The following is a 13,290-nucleotide window of genomic DNA, read 5'->3' as shown; positions in this document are numbered from 1 at the left end:
ACAAAAGCAGATCCTGAGGAACAAAACCAGAGGCCGAGGAACAAAACCAGGGCCCGAGGAAAAAAATTAGAGCTCCAGGAAAAAAAACAGAGCCCGCGAAACTAACCAGAGCCCCAGGAGCAAAACCAGAGCCCGAGGAACAAAACAAGGGCCCCAGGAGCAAAACCAGAGCCTGAGGAACAAAAGCAGAGCCCAACGAACAAAACCAGAGTCCGAGGGAAAAAAACAGGGCCCGAGGTACAAAACCACATCCTGAGAAAAAAAAACAGGGCCCCAGGAGAAAAACCTGAGCCTGAGAAAAAAACCAGAGCCCGAGAAACAAAACCAGAGTCTAAGAAACACAACCAGAGCCCGAGGAAAAAAGACAGAGCCTGACGATCAAAACCACAGCCCAAGGAGCAAAACCAGAGCCCAAGGAACAAAACCAGGGCCCGAGGAACAAAACCAGACCCCCAGGAGCAAATCCAAACCACTAGGAAAAAAAACATAGCGTGAGGAACAAAACTAGAGCCCAAGGAACAAAACCAGAGCCCGAGGAAAAAAAACAGAGCCCGAAGAACGAAACCAGAGCCCAAGGAAAAAAACCAGAGCCCGACGAGGAAAACCAGGGCCCGAGGAGAAAAGCCAGGGCCCGAAGAACAAAACCAGAGCCTGAGTAAAAAAACAGAGCTCAAGGAACAAAACCAGGGCCCAAGGAACAAAACCAGAGCCCAAGGAACAAAACCAGAGCCTCAGCAGCAAAACCAGAGCCCGAGGAACAAAACAGGGCCCGAGGAACAAAACCAGAGCCTGAGGAACAAAACCAGAACCCAAGGAAAAAAAACAGAACCCCAGCAGCAAAACTAGAGCCCAAGGAACAAAACCAGAGCTCCAGGAACAAAACCAAAGTGCAAGGAAAAAAACCATAGCCCGAGGAAAAAAACCAGAGACTCAGGAGCAAAACTGAAGCACAAGGAAAAAAAACAGAACCCGAGGAACAAAACCAGAGACTGACGAGGAATACCAGGGCCCAAGGAACAAAACCAGAGCCCGACGGAGAAAACCACAGCCTGAGGAACAAAACCAGGGCCCGAGGAGCAAAACCAGAGCCCGAGGAACAAAACCAGGGCCAAGGAAAAATGCCAGAGCCCGAGGAACAAATGCAGAGCCCGAGGAACAAAACAAGAGCCCGAGGAAAATAAACAGAGCCCGAGGTAAAAATCGAGAGTCCGTGGAAGAATAGCAGGGCCCGAGGAACAAAACCAGGGCCTGAGGAACAAAACCAGAGGCCAAGGTATAATACCAGAGGCCGAGGAATAATACCAGGGCCCGTGGAACAAAACCAGAGGCCGAGGAACAAAACCAAAGCGCAAGGAAAAAAAACAGAGTTCGAGGAACAAAACCAGAGCCCGAGGAACAAAACCAGAGCGCGAGGAATGAAACCAGGGCCCGAGAAATAAAACAGAGCCCGAGGAACTAAACCAGAGACTCAGCAGCAAAACCAGAGCCCAAGGAACAAAACCAGGGCCCGAGGAACAAAACCAGGGCCTAAGGAACAAAACCAGAGCCCGAAGAAAAAAAACAGTGCCCAAGGAACAAAACCAGAGCCTGAGAAAAAAACCACAGCCCGAGCAGCAAAACCTGAGCTCGACGAACAAAACCAGAGTCCAAGGAACAAAACCAGAGCCCGAGGAACACAATCAGAGCCCGAGGAAAAAAGACCGAACCTGAGGAAAAATACCACACCCTGAGGAGCAAAACCAAAGCCCGAGGAATAAAACAGAGACCAAGGGAAAAAAACAGATCCCGACGAAGAAAACCAGGGCCCAAGGAACAAAACCAGGGCCCGCGAAACAAAACCAGAGCCCGAGGAACAAAACCAGAGCCCGAGAAAAAAACCACAGCCTGACCAGCAAAACCAGAGCTCGATGAACAAAAACAGAGCCCGAGAAAAAAAAACAAAGTCAAAGAAACACAACCAGAGCCCGAGGAAAAAAGACAGAGCCTGAGGATCAAAACCACAGCCCGAGGAGCAAAACCAGAGCCCGAGGAACAATACCAGGGCCCGAGGAACAAAACCAGAGCCCGAGAAAAAAACCACAGCCCGAGCAGCAAAACCAGAGCTCAACGAACAAAACCAGAGCCGAAGACACAAAACCAGAGCCCGACGAGGAAAACCAGGGTGGGGAACAAAACCAGGGCCCGAGGAACAAAACCAGACCCTCAGGAGCAAATCCAAACCACCAGGAAAAAAAACATAGCCTGAGGAACAAAACCAGAGCCCGAGGAACAAAACCAGAGCCCGAGAAACACAACCAGAGCCCAAGGAAAAAAGACAGAGCCTGAGGAAAAAATCCAGAGCCCGAAGAAGAATACCAGGGCCCGATGAACAAAACCAGACCCTCAGGAGGAAATCCAAACCACCAGAAAAATAAACATAGCTTGCGGAACAAAACCAGAGCCCGAGGAACAAAACCAGAGCCCGAGGAACAAAACCAGAGCCCAAGAAAAAAATCAGAGCTTGAGGAACAAAACCAGACCCTCAGGAGGACATCCAAACCAGAGGAAAAAAACCATAGCCTGAGGAACAAAACCAGAGCCCAAGGAACAAAACCAGAGCCCGAGGAAAAAGAACCAGAGCCCGAGGACCAATGACAGAGCCCAAGGAATAGAACTAGAGTCCCAGCAGCAAAACCACAGCCTGAGGAATAAAACCAGGGCCTGAGGAGCAAAACCAGAGCCCGACGAAGAAAAGCAGAGCCCGAGGAACAAAACCAGGGCTCGAGGAGCAAAACCAGAGCCCGAGGAACAAAACCAGGGCCCGAGGAACAAAACCAGGGCCGAGGAAAAATGCCAGAGCCCGAGGAACAAATGCAAAGCCCGAAGAACAAAACAAGAGCCCGAGGAAAATAAACAGAGACCGAGGTAAAAATCGAGAGACCGAGGAAGAATAGCAGGGCCCGATGAACAAAACCAAGGCCCGAGGAATAAAACCAGAGGCCGAGGAACAAAACCAGAGGCCAAGGAACAAAACCAAAGCGCAAGGAAAAAAAACAGAGCCTGAGGAACAAAACCAGAGCCCGAGGTACAAAACCAGAGCTCGAGAGATGAAACTAGTGTCCAAGGTCCAAAACCAGGGCCCGAGGAAGAAAACCAGAGCCTGAGGAACAAAAGCAGAGCTCGAGGAACAAAACCAGAGTCCAAGGAGCAAATCCAAACACCAGGAAAAAAAACATAGCCTGAGGAACAAAACTAGAGTCCAAGGAACAAAACGAGAGCCAGAGGAACAAAACCAGGGCCCGAGGAACAACACCAGAGCCCGAGGAAATGATACAGAGCCCGAGGTACAAAATCAGATCCTGAGGAACAAAACCAGAGCCCAAGGAACAAAACCAGAGCCCGAGGAACAAAACCAGGGCCCGACGAACAAAACCAGGGCGCGAGGAACAAAACCAGGGCCCGAGGAACAAAACCAGAGCCCAAGGAAAAAATCCAGAGCCGAAAGAAGAATACCAGGGCCGGATGAACAAAACCAGAGTCCAAGGAGCAAAACCAGAGCCCCAGGAGCAAAACCAGAGCCTGAGGAACAAAACCAGAGCCCAACGAACAAAACTAGAGTCCGAGGAACAAAACTAGAGCCCGAGGTACAAAACCAGATCCTGAGGATAAAAAACAGGGCCCCAGGAGAAAAACCTGAGCCTGAGAAAAAAGCCAGAGCCCGAGAAACAAAACCAGAGTCCAAGAAACACAACCAGAGCCCGAGGAAAAAAGACAGAGCCTGACGATCAAAACCACAGCCCGAGGAGCAAAACCAGAGCCCGAGGAACAAAACCAGGGCCCGAGGAACAAAACCAGACCCCCAGGAGCAAATCCAAACCACCAGGAAAAAAAACATAGCTTGAGGAACAAAACCAGAGCCCGAGGAACAAAACCAGAGCCCAAGGAACAAAACCAGAGCCCGAGGAAAAAAACCACAGCCCGAGGAAAAAAACCAAAGCCCGAGGAACAAAACCAGAGCCCGAGAAAAAAACCACAGCCCGACCAGCAAAACCAGAGCTCGACGAACAAAAACAGAGCCCGAGAAACAAAACCAGAGCCCAAGAAACACAACCAGAGCCCGAGATAAAAAGACAGAGCCTGAGGAGTAAAACCAGAGCCCGAGGAACAAAACCAGGGCCCGAGGAACAAAACCAGACCCTCAGGAGCAAATCCAAGACCAGGAAAAAAGATATAGCCTGAGGAACAAAACCAGAGCCCGAGAAAAAAAACAGAGCCCGAGGAACAAAACCAGAGCCTCAGGAGCAAATCCAAACCACCAGGAAAAAAGACATAGCCTGAGGAACAAAACCAGAGCAACTGATAATGTTACTACTCAGACATGTTTTGTGTTTGGCAGCTTTAGCCGCTTTGCTGCACAGGCCCAGACCTTTCAGTCATTGATCGGCATAAGCAGCCGCACTGATGATAACAACCCTTTTGTTAATACCACCGGTTGGACTGTTGTTTCACCTTTTACGAAAGGATTCGAAATAGGCCAATATTGTGGGAATTATAACGCTTCCAAAACACTCAGTGCCTATGGACGGAGTATGAAGGGAACCAATAACTCTTTGTGGAACAATGATACGGCCAAAGCTCTTCCCCCCGGATATTTTTTGATCTGTGGGGATCGAGCATGGCCTGGCATTCCAAAGAACGCCTTTGGAGGGCCTTGTTATGTAGGTAAATTAACTCTGCTCACAGTTAGCCGACAAAGTTGGCTCAATATAACTACAGTAGCGACAAATCGACACAAAAGGTCTATACATCAATTGCAAGCAGATTGTAATGACAATATAGAATTATGGTCAACCGCAGCCAATGTATTTGCTTCCGTAGTGCCTAACATAGGCACTGCGCAAGCGCTGGCTTGGTACTTTATTAACAATTATAGTTATAGTAAAAATAGCATATCACTGTATTTTAAATAATGTTGTAAAAATGAACCACAATGTATTGGTGGTCCAAAAAGAAAAAGGGGGAATTGTTGGAGAAAGTTAGCCAGACTAGGCCGCGGTGGGAAAATTCTGAGTCATGCTGAGAAGGGAGAAAAGAAAGTCATGCTGACCTTGCTCTGTGCAGATAAGCAACTTTGAGAAAGTACAGTATAAGAAAAACAGGATGGAACCCGGACCACGTAGCAGTAACCGAAAGTAGGAGGAATATGATAATGTAATTTTTAGAGCTAAGCCAATGATTGTGAGACAAGTATGCATAAGGTAGAACTTAGTGTATAAATATGTGTAGGGTTTTACAATAAAGTTGAAGCTGGCCTTATCACTCACATTGAGTCGACTGCCTGCCTTCCCTCGCTCGTCGCACAAAACCAGAGCCCGAGGAATAAAACTAGAGCCCGAGGAACAAACCAGAGCCCAAGGAGCAAAACCAGAGCCCTTGGAGCAATACCAGGGCCCGAGGAACAAAACCAGAGCCCGAGGAGTAAAACTACAGCCCAAGGAATAAAACCAGAGGCTGAGGAACAAAACCAAAGAAAAGCCAGCACACCCCCAGGCTACTGGGAGGAAAGTTCACTCTGTCCCAGCTGGAAGCAGGACAGTGCAGTGCGCTGGCGTTCTGAGTGCTGGGTCCTAGGGGTGCTGGGTGCTGTGTATGTGCGGGTACTGGACATGTCTGGGTGTGGAGTGCTGGGTACTGGGCACTTGGGGTGCTGGGTGGTGGGGATACTGGATGCTGGGTGTTGGGTATGCTGGTTTCTGGGCACAGGGGGTGCTGGTTGCCAAGTGCTGGGGGTGCTGGGCATGTCTGGGTGCTATGTGCTGATCACTGGGGATGTTGGGAGCTGGTTTGCTGGGTTCTGGTGTGTTGGGTGCTGGGCATGTTTGGTTGCTGGGCATGTCTGGGTGTTGGGTACTGGGCACTGGCGGTGTGGGGCAATGGGGGTGCTGTGTGCTGGGCATGTCTGGGTGGTGGGTGTTGGGTGGTGGGAGTGCTGGGTACTGAGGGTGCTGGGTGCTTGCTCGTGTAGGTGCTGGGGGCTGGGCCCTTGGAGTGCTGGTTGCTGGGCCCTGGGAGTGCTGGGTAATATGCATAAGAAGGTGCACGGTATATCTTGCTGCTGGGTGCTGGGGCTACTGCGTGCTGGGGGTATTGTGTGCTGGGCACTGGTGGTGCTGGCTGCTGGCTGTGGGTATTTCCAGTTGCTGGTCATGACCGGGTGCTGGGTGCTGGGTTTTGTGGATGCTGGGCATGTCCAGGTGCTGAGCATATCAGGGTGCTGTGTGCTTGGCACTTGGGGTTCTGGGTGGTGGGCAGTGAGGGTGCTGGGTGCTGGGGATACTGAGTGCTGAGCGCTGCGTATGTCCAGGTGGTGTGTGTTGGTGGTGGGTGTGCTGCGTTGTGCACATGTCTGGGAGTTAATGCTGGGACGTAGGGGTGCTGGGCCATGGGGGTGCTGGGCAGTGGGGTTTCTTGGTGCTGGCCGGAGGGTATGATGGGTGCTGGGTGTTGGCATTCTGAGTGCTGGGTCCTGGGGTGTTTTGTGCTGTGCATGCCTGGGTGCTGGGTATATCTGTGTGCTTGGCAGTGGTGGTCCTGGGTGCTGTGCACTGGGGCTGTTGGTTTCTGTGCACTCGGGCTTTGGGGTTCTATGCACTGAGGTTGCTGGGTGCTGGGCATGTCTGGGTGCTGGGTCATGGCTGGGTTCTGGGCCCTGAGGTTGCTGGATGCTGGGCACTGGCCTTGCTGGTGCTGGCCGGTGTGGGTGCTGGGGTCTAGGTACTGGGGGTGCTGGTTTCTGGGCCCTGGGACTGCTGGGTACTATGCATAAGCGGGTGCAGGGTATGTCTTCCTGCTGGATGCTGGGTGCTGGGGCTACTGAGTACTGGGGGTATGGTGTGCTGGGCACTGGGGTGTTTGGTGCTGGGCATGTCCAGGTGCTTTCCATGACCGGGTGCTGGGTATGCTGGGTGCTGGGCCCAGAGGGTGCTGGGTGCTGAGTCCTGCGGGTGCTGGGGATGTCCGGGTGCTATGTGCTGATCACTGGGGATGTTGGCGGCTGGTTTGCTGGGTTCTGGTGTGTTGGGCTCTGGGCATGTTTGGTTGCTGGACATATCTGGGTGCTGGGTACGGGGCACTGGTGGTGTTGGGTGCTGGGTGCAGGTCACAGGAGGTGCTGACTGCTGAACACTGCAGGTGCTGGGTGCCAGGTATGTCTGGGTACTATGTGCTGATCACTCGGGATGTTGGGTGCTGGTTTGCTGGGTTCTGGGCACAGGTGTGTTGGGTGCTGGGCATGTTTGGGTGCAGGGCATGTCTGGGTGCTGGGTGTTAGGTGGTGGGAGTGCTGGGTACTGAGCGTGTGCGGGTGTTGGTTGCTAGGTCCTTAGGGTACTGGGTGTTGTGTATGTCCGGGTGCTGGGCACATCTGGGTACAGGGTGCTGGGCGGTGGGGGTGCTGGGTGCTGGGCATGTCCGGGTGCTATGTGCTGATCAATGGGAATGTTGGGGGCTGGTTTGGTGGGATCTGGTGTGTTCGGTGTTGGGCATGTCTGGGTGCTGTGTGTGGGCCCTGGGCACGACCGGATGCTGGGAGCTGGGCACTGGGGGTGCTGGGTGCTGGGTGGTAGAGGTGCTGGCTGTTGGCATTTCCAGTTGCTGGTCATGACTGGGTGCTGGGTCTTGAGGGTGCTGGGAGTGTCCAGGTGCTGGGCATGTCCTGATGTTGTGTGCTCAGCACTTGGGGTTCTGGGTGTTGGGCAGTGAGGGTGCTGGGTGCTGGGCACTGGGGCTGCTGGGTGCTGGGCATGTCCAGGTGCACTGTGTTGGCGGTGGGTGTGCTGGGTTGTGTGCATGTCCAGGAATTAGTGGGTGCGATGGGGGAGAGAATCGGGAGGGCACAAGTAGGAAAACTCCCGGTTGAGATAAAAGCAGTTTAATAATTGAAATAAAATGAAATAGAACAGTAATAATAACAATGAGAATAACAAGAATAACAGACTATACAAAGCAGGCAATGCACAATGTAACTGCTTACAGCCTCCGACCGCATGTCAAGAACAGGGAGGGGATCCACCTCACACCCCTGGTTTATATACTGAGCATGATGTCACATAGTATAGAACACCCCATTGGCCAGCTGGGTCCACCACCCTGGCTGTGCTCCCCCTCCCAGAGCTTCCCCTGCACGTGGCAGGGCATGGGAGGCCGAAAAGAGAAAACAAAAGTCTCCCGGTGCAAGCACCACCCAGCAACAACCAAAGCCTCAATGGGCCATCAACGCTCCTCTCACACCAAACCCAAAAGCCAGCACCCCCCAAGCTACTGGGAGGAAAGTTAACTCTGTCCCAGCCGGAAGCAGGACAGTGCAGTGCGCTGGCGTTCTGAGTGCTGGGTCCTAGGGGTGCTGGGTCCTGTGTATGTGCGGGTACTGGGCATGTCTGGGTGCGGGGTGCTGGGTACTGGGCACTTGGGGTGCTGGGTGGTGGGGGTAGTGGATGCTGAATGTTGGGTATGCTGGTTTCTGGGCACAGGGGGTGCTGAGCGCCGAGTGCTGGTGGTGCTAGGGATGTCTGGGTGCTATGTGCTGATCACTGGGGATGTTGGGAGCTGGTTTGCTGGGTTCTGGTGTAGTGGGTGCTGGGCATGTTTGGTGCTGGGTACTGGGCACTGGCGGTGTGGGGCAGTGGGGGTGCTGTGTGCTGGGCATGTAAGGGTGGGATTGCTGGGCGCTAGGTACTGGGGGTGCTGGGCCCTGAAATTGCTGGTACTATGCAGAACTGAGTGCAGAGTATGTCTTGGTGGTGGATGCTGGGTGCTGGAGGTGCTGGATGCTGGGCATATCCAGTGCTGGGTGCGTGCTCTGGGGTTGCTGGCTGCGTGCTCTGGGGGTGCTGGATTCTTGGCATGTGCGTGTGCTGTGTGGTGGGCCCGGGTTGTGCTGGGTACGTATGGGTGCTGGTTGTTGGGCAGTATGGGTGCCGTGTGGTGGGCCCTGGTTGTGCTGGGTATGTGTGGGTGCTGGTTGTTGGGCAGTATGGGTGCTGTGTGGTGGGCCCTGGGCATATCTAGGTGCTGGGTGCTTGGGGTGCTGGGTGGTGGGCAGCAGGGAAGCTGCCTGCTGGGCATGTCTGGGTGCTGGGTACTGGGCAGTGGGTGTGCTGTATGTTGGGCATGTCTGGGTGCTGGGCAGTAGCGGTGCTGGGTGCTGGGGCCGTTGGTTTCTGGGCGCTGGGCCTTCTGGTTTCTGTGCACTGGGGTTGCCGGGTGCTGGGCATGTCTGGGTGCTGGGCAATGGCTGGCTGCTGGGTGCTGGGCCCTGAGGTTGCTGGGTGCTGGGCACCGGGCTTGCTGGGTGCTGGCTGGTGCGGGTGCTGGGGGCTAGGTGCTGGTTGCTGGGCCCTGGGAGTGCTGGGTACTATGCATAAGCAGGTGCAGGGTATCTCTTGGTGCTGGGTGCTGGGGCTACTGGGAGCTGGGCGTATTGGGTGTTGGGCACTGGGTGTTTGGTGCTGGACATGTCCTCGTGCTTGGCATGACCGGGTGCTGGTGATGCTGGGCGCCTGGGATACTGGGTGGTGCAGTGCTGGCTGCTGGGCCCTGGGGGTGCTGGGTGCTGAGGGCTGCGGGTGCTGGGCATGTCCGGGTGCTATGTGCTGATCACTGGGGATGTTGGGGGCTCGTTTGCTGGGTTCTAGGCACAGGTGTGTTGGGTGCTGGGCATGTTTGGGTGCTGGGCATGTTTGTGTGCTGGGTACTGGGCACTGGGGCTGCTGGGTGCAGGGCATGTCTGGGTGCTGGTGTTAGGTGGTGGGAGTGCTGGGTACTGGACGTGTGCGGGTGTTGGTTGCTGGGTCCTTGGTGTGCTGGGTGCTGTGGATGTGCGGGTGCTGGGCATGTCTGGCAAGAGGGTGCTGGGCGGTGGCGGTACTGGGTGGTGGGCATGTCCGGGTGCTATGTGCTGATCAGTGGGAATGTTGGGGGCTGGTTTGCTGGGATCTGGTGTGTTGGGTGCCTGGCATGTTTGGGTGCTTATCTTGGGTGCTTGTGCACCTTGTGTGCTAGGTGCTAGGTACTGGGTGTGCTGGCCCTTGCATTTCTGGGTACTATGCATAACTGAGTGCAGCGTCTGTCTTGATGCTGGGTGGTGGATGTTCTGGGTGCTGGGCATATGCAGTGCTGGGTGGCTGTGCTGGGGTTGCTGGGTGCTGTGCTCTGGGAGTGCTGGATACCTGGCATGCGTGTGTGAGCTGTGTGCTGGGCCCTGGTTGTGGTGGGTTTATGTGGGTTCTGGGGGTTGGGCGGTGTGGGTGCTCTATGTGGGCCCTGGGCACGACCGGGTGCTGGGTTCTGGGCACTGGGGGTGCTGGGTGCTGGGAGCTAGAGATACTGGCTGTGGGCATTTCCAGTTGCTGGTCACGACTGGGTGCTGGGTGCTGGGTCTTGTGGGTGCTGGTGATGCAGTAGGTACAGTCTCTACTATTCCATACTGCTCGCTTCTGTAATTCTAAACAATGAAGACCTGTTGCTTAGAAGTCCGGTAACTGGCAGGTGTTGTGTTTGCAGGTGTGTAGAATTGGAACTAGTAGAAATCGTGTCTCCTGGAAGCATTTTAGGCTCTAGTGAAGAGTAACCTTGGAAACGAGACCCATAAACAAACGTGGTCCAGACGCGGCTCGGAGACAAACCTCGACCTTATAAGCAAAGAAAGGAACAGGTTCACGAAGAGCTCACTACCCTGCCGACCACCAGAGACCACCCGAGACCCCCAAGGAGACCCTAAAGGCTTTAGTGCGCATGTGCCTAGGGTGATGTAATATTATAATTAGTTCTCGGAAATCTAATGAATATGTAAAAGAGAAACTTAAAATATGTATGAGAAGCATGGATAGAAACAGAAAGGTGATTAGACCAGGGGTGCTTGATTTGTGGCAAGTCTACCAAGACCGAGGCCCAAAGAAAACACTCTCTGTCCTGAGCGTGTGGAATTGGTTACTTGCACGCTGGGCACGAATCCGTTTTTCGGTCAACACAGGTGCTGGGTTGTGCGCATGTCCAGGAGTTAATGCTGGGCCTGGGGGGTGCTGGGCACTGCGGTTTCTTGGTGCTGGGCGGAGGGTATGATGGGTGCAGTGCGCTGGTGTTCTGAGTGCTCTGGGGATGCTGGGTATGTCCAGGTGCTGGGCATGTCTAGGTGCAGGGTGCTGGGTGCTGGGCTGGATGTTGGGTGTTGGGTGTGCTGGTTTCTGGGCACTGGGGGTGCTGGGTATGAGACCTGTGGTGGTGCTGGATGGTGGGTGTTTGGTGTGCTGGGTGCAGTGCACTGGGGTGTTGGGTGCTGAGTACTGTGGGTGCTGGGCATGTCCAGGTGCAATTTGCTGATCACTGGGGATGTTGGGTGCTGGTTTACTAGGTTCTGGGCACTGGTTTGTTGGGTGTTGGGCATGTCTGGGTGCTGGGTACTGGGCACTGGCGGTGTGGGGCAGTAGGGTTGCTGTGTGCTGGGCATGTCCAAGTCGTGGGTGTTGAGCAGTGGGGGTGCTGGGCCCTAGTATTGCTGGGTACTATGCATAACTGAGCGCAGGGTATTTCTTGGGGCTGGTTGCTGGGTGCTGGATTCTCTCCCCGTGCCACCAGGGGTGGGGGGGAGTGAGTGAGCGGCTGCGTGGTGTTTGGCTGCCTGCCAGGTTAAACCATGATAGCATGTCCACGTGATGGGTCCTGGGCACTGGGACTGCTGGGGAATATGCATATCAGGGTGCTGGGCATGTCTGGGTGCTGGGTTCTGGGTGCTGGGGATGCTGGCTGCTGGGCATGTCTGTGTGCTGGTTATTGGGTATTAGCAGTGGTAGGCATGGGAGTGCTTGTTGCTGGTCATTTCCTGATCCTGGCTGGTGGGTCGTGGGGGTGCTGAGCACTGGGCATGTCTGGGTGCTGTGCGCTGGCTGGAGGGCTCTTTGGGTGCTGGGCAGTAAGAGTGCTGGCTGGTGGGCATGTTCATGTGCTGGGCATGTCCACATGCCAGATGCTGGGTGCTGCAGGTACTGGGTGCTGGGGGTGCTGGGCAATGGGGTTACTGGGTGCCAGGCACCGGGCTTGCTGGGTGCTGGCTGGTGGGGGTGCTGGGGGCTAGGTACTGTGGGTGCTGGTTGCTGGGCCCTGGGAGTACTGGGTACTCTGCATAAGCGGGTGCTGGGTATACCTTGCTGCTGGATGCTGGGTGCTGGTGCTGGAGTTAGTGCTGGGCCCTGGGGTTTCTTGGTGCTGGGCGGAGGGTATGATGGGTGCAGTGCGCTGGCATTCTGAGTGCTAAGCCCTGGGGGTGCTGGGTGCTGTGCATGTCCATGTGCTGGGCCCTGGGGGTGCTGGGCTTGTCCGGGTGCTTGGCATGACCGGGCGCTGGATGTTGGGCGGTGGGGGTGCTGGGAACTGGGGGTGCTGGGAACTAGGGGTGCTGGCTGTGGGCATTTCCAGCTGCTGGTCATGACTGGGTGCTGTTGCTGTGTCTTGTGGGTGCTGGGCGTGTCCGGGTGCTGGGCATGTCTGGATGCTGTGTGCTCGGTACTTGGGGTTCTGGGTGGTGAGCAGTGAGGGTGCTGGGTGGTGGGTGCTGGGGATGCTGAGTGCTGGGCACTGGGACTGCTTGGTGGTGGGCATGTCCAGGTGCAGTGTGTTGGCGGTGGGTGTGCTGGGTTGTGTGCATGTCCGGGTGTTAGTGTTGGGCCGTGGGGGTGCCGGGTGCTGTGCACTGGGGTTTGTTGGTGCTGGGCAGAGGGTATGATTGGTGCAGTGTGCTGCCATTCTGACTACTGTGTCCTGGGGGTGCTGTGCATGTCCGGGTGCTACACAGTCTGGGTGCAGGGTGCTGGGTGGTGGGCACTGGGGTTGCTGAGCGGTGGGGGTGCTGGATGCTGCGTGTTGGGTATGTTGGTTTCTGGGTACTGGGGGTGCTGGGTGTGAGACCTGTGGCGGTGCTGGATGGTGGGTGTTTGGTGTGCTGGGTGCAGGGCACTGTGGGTGCTGCGTACCCAGCAATACTAAGGCCCAGCACCCCCAGTACATAGGATCCAGCACCACCACCTCTTAACACCCACCACTCGGACATGCCCAGCACACAGCACCCACACCGTGCCACACCACCACTACCCAGCACCCAAAAATGCTCCCAGCAGCCAGCACCCCCGGTGCCCAGCACCCAGCACACGGTCACGACAAGCACCCGGACATGCACAGCACCCAGAAATGCCGTGCAGACAGCTTCCACGGCGCCCACCACCCAGCACCCCAAGCACCCAGCGCCAGGAACCGGATTTGCCC

The 13,290-nt window shown here is 55.3% G+C and overlaps 1 protein-coding gene across 1 annotated transcript in view; it reads right to left on the bottom strand.

Annotated features, from left to right (window-relative positions):
* Positions 1–13,290, bottom strand: part of LOC142093685 (uncharacterized) — a 36,874-nt gene that overhangs the window by 5,886 nt on the left and 17,698 nt on the right. The gene's annotated exons all lie outside the window — the stretch shown is intronic.

Source organism: Calonectris borealis, chromosome 28 (genome assembly GCF_964195595.1).
Source record: "Calonectris borealis chromosome 28, bCalBor7.hap1.2, whole genome shotgun sequence".
In the NCBI taxonomy this organism is placed as follows: Eukaryota; Metazoa; Chordata; class Aves; order Procellariiformes; family Procellariidae; genus Calonectris; species Calonectris borealis.
The sequence above is the reverse complement of the archived record's forward strand: the minus strand, read 5'-3'. Positions and strand labels throughout refer to the sequence as shown.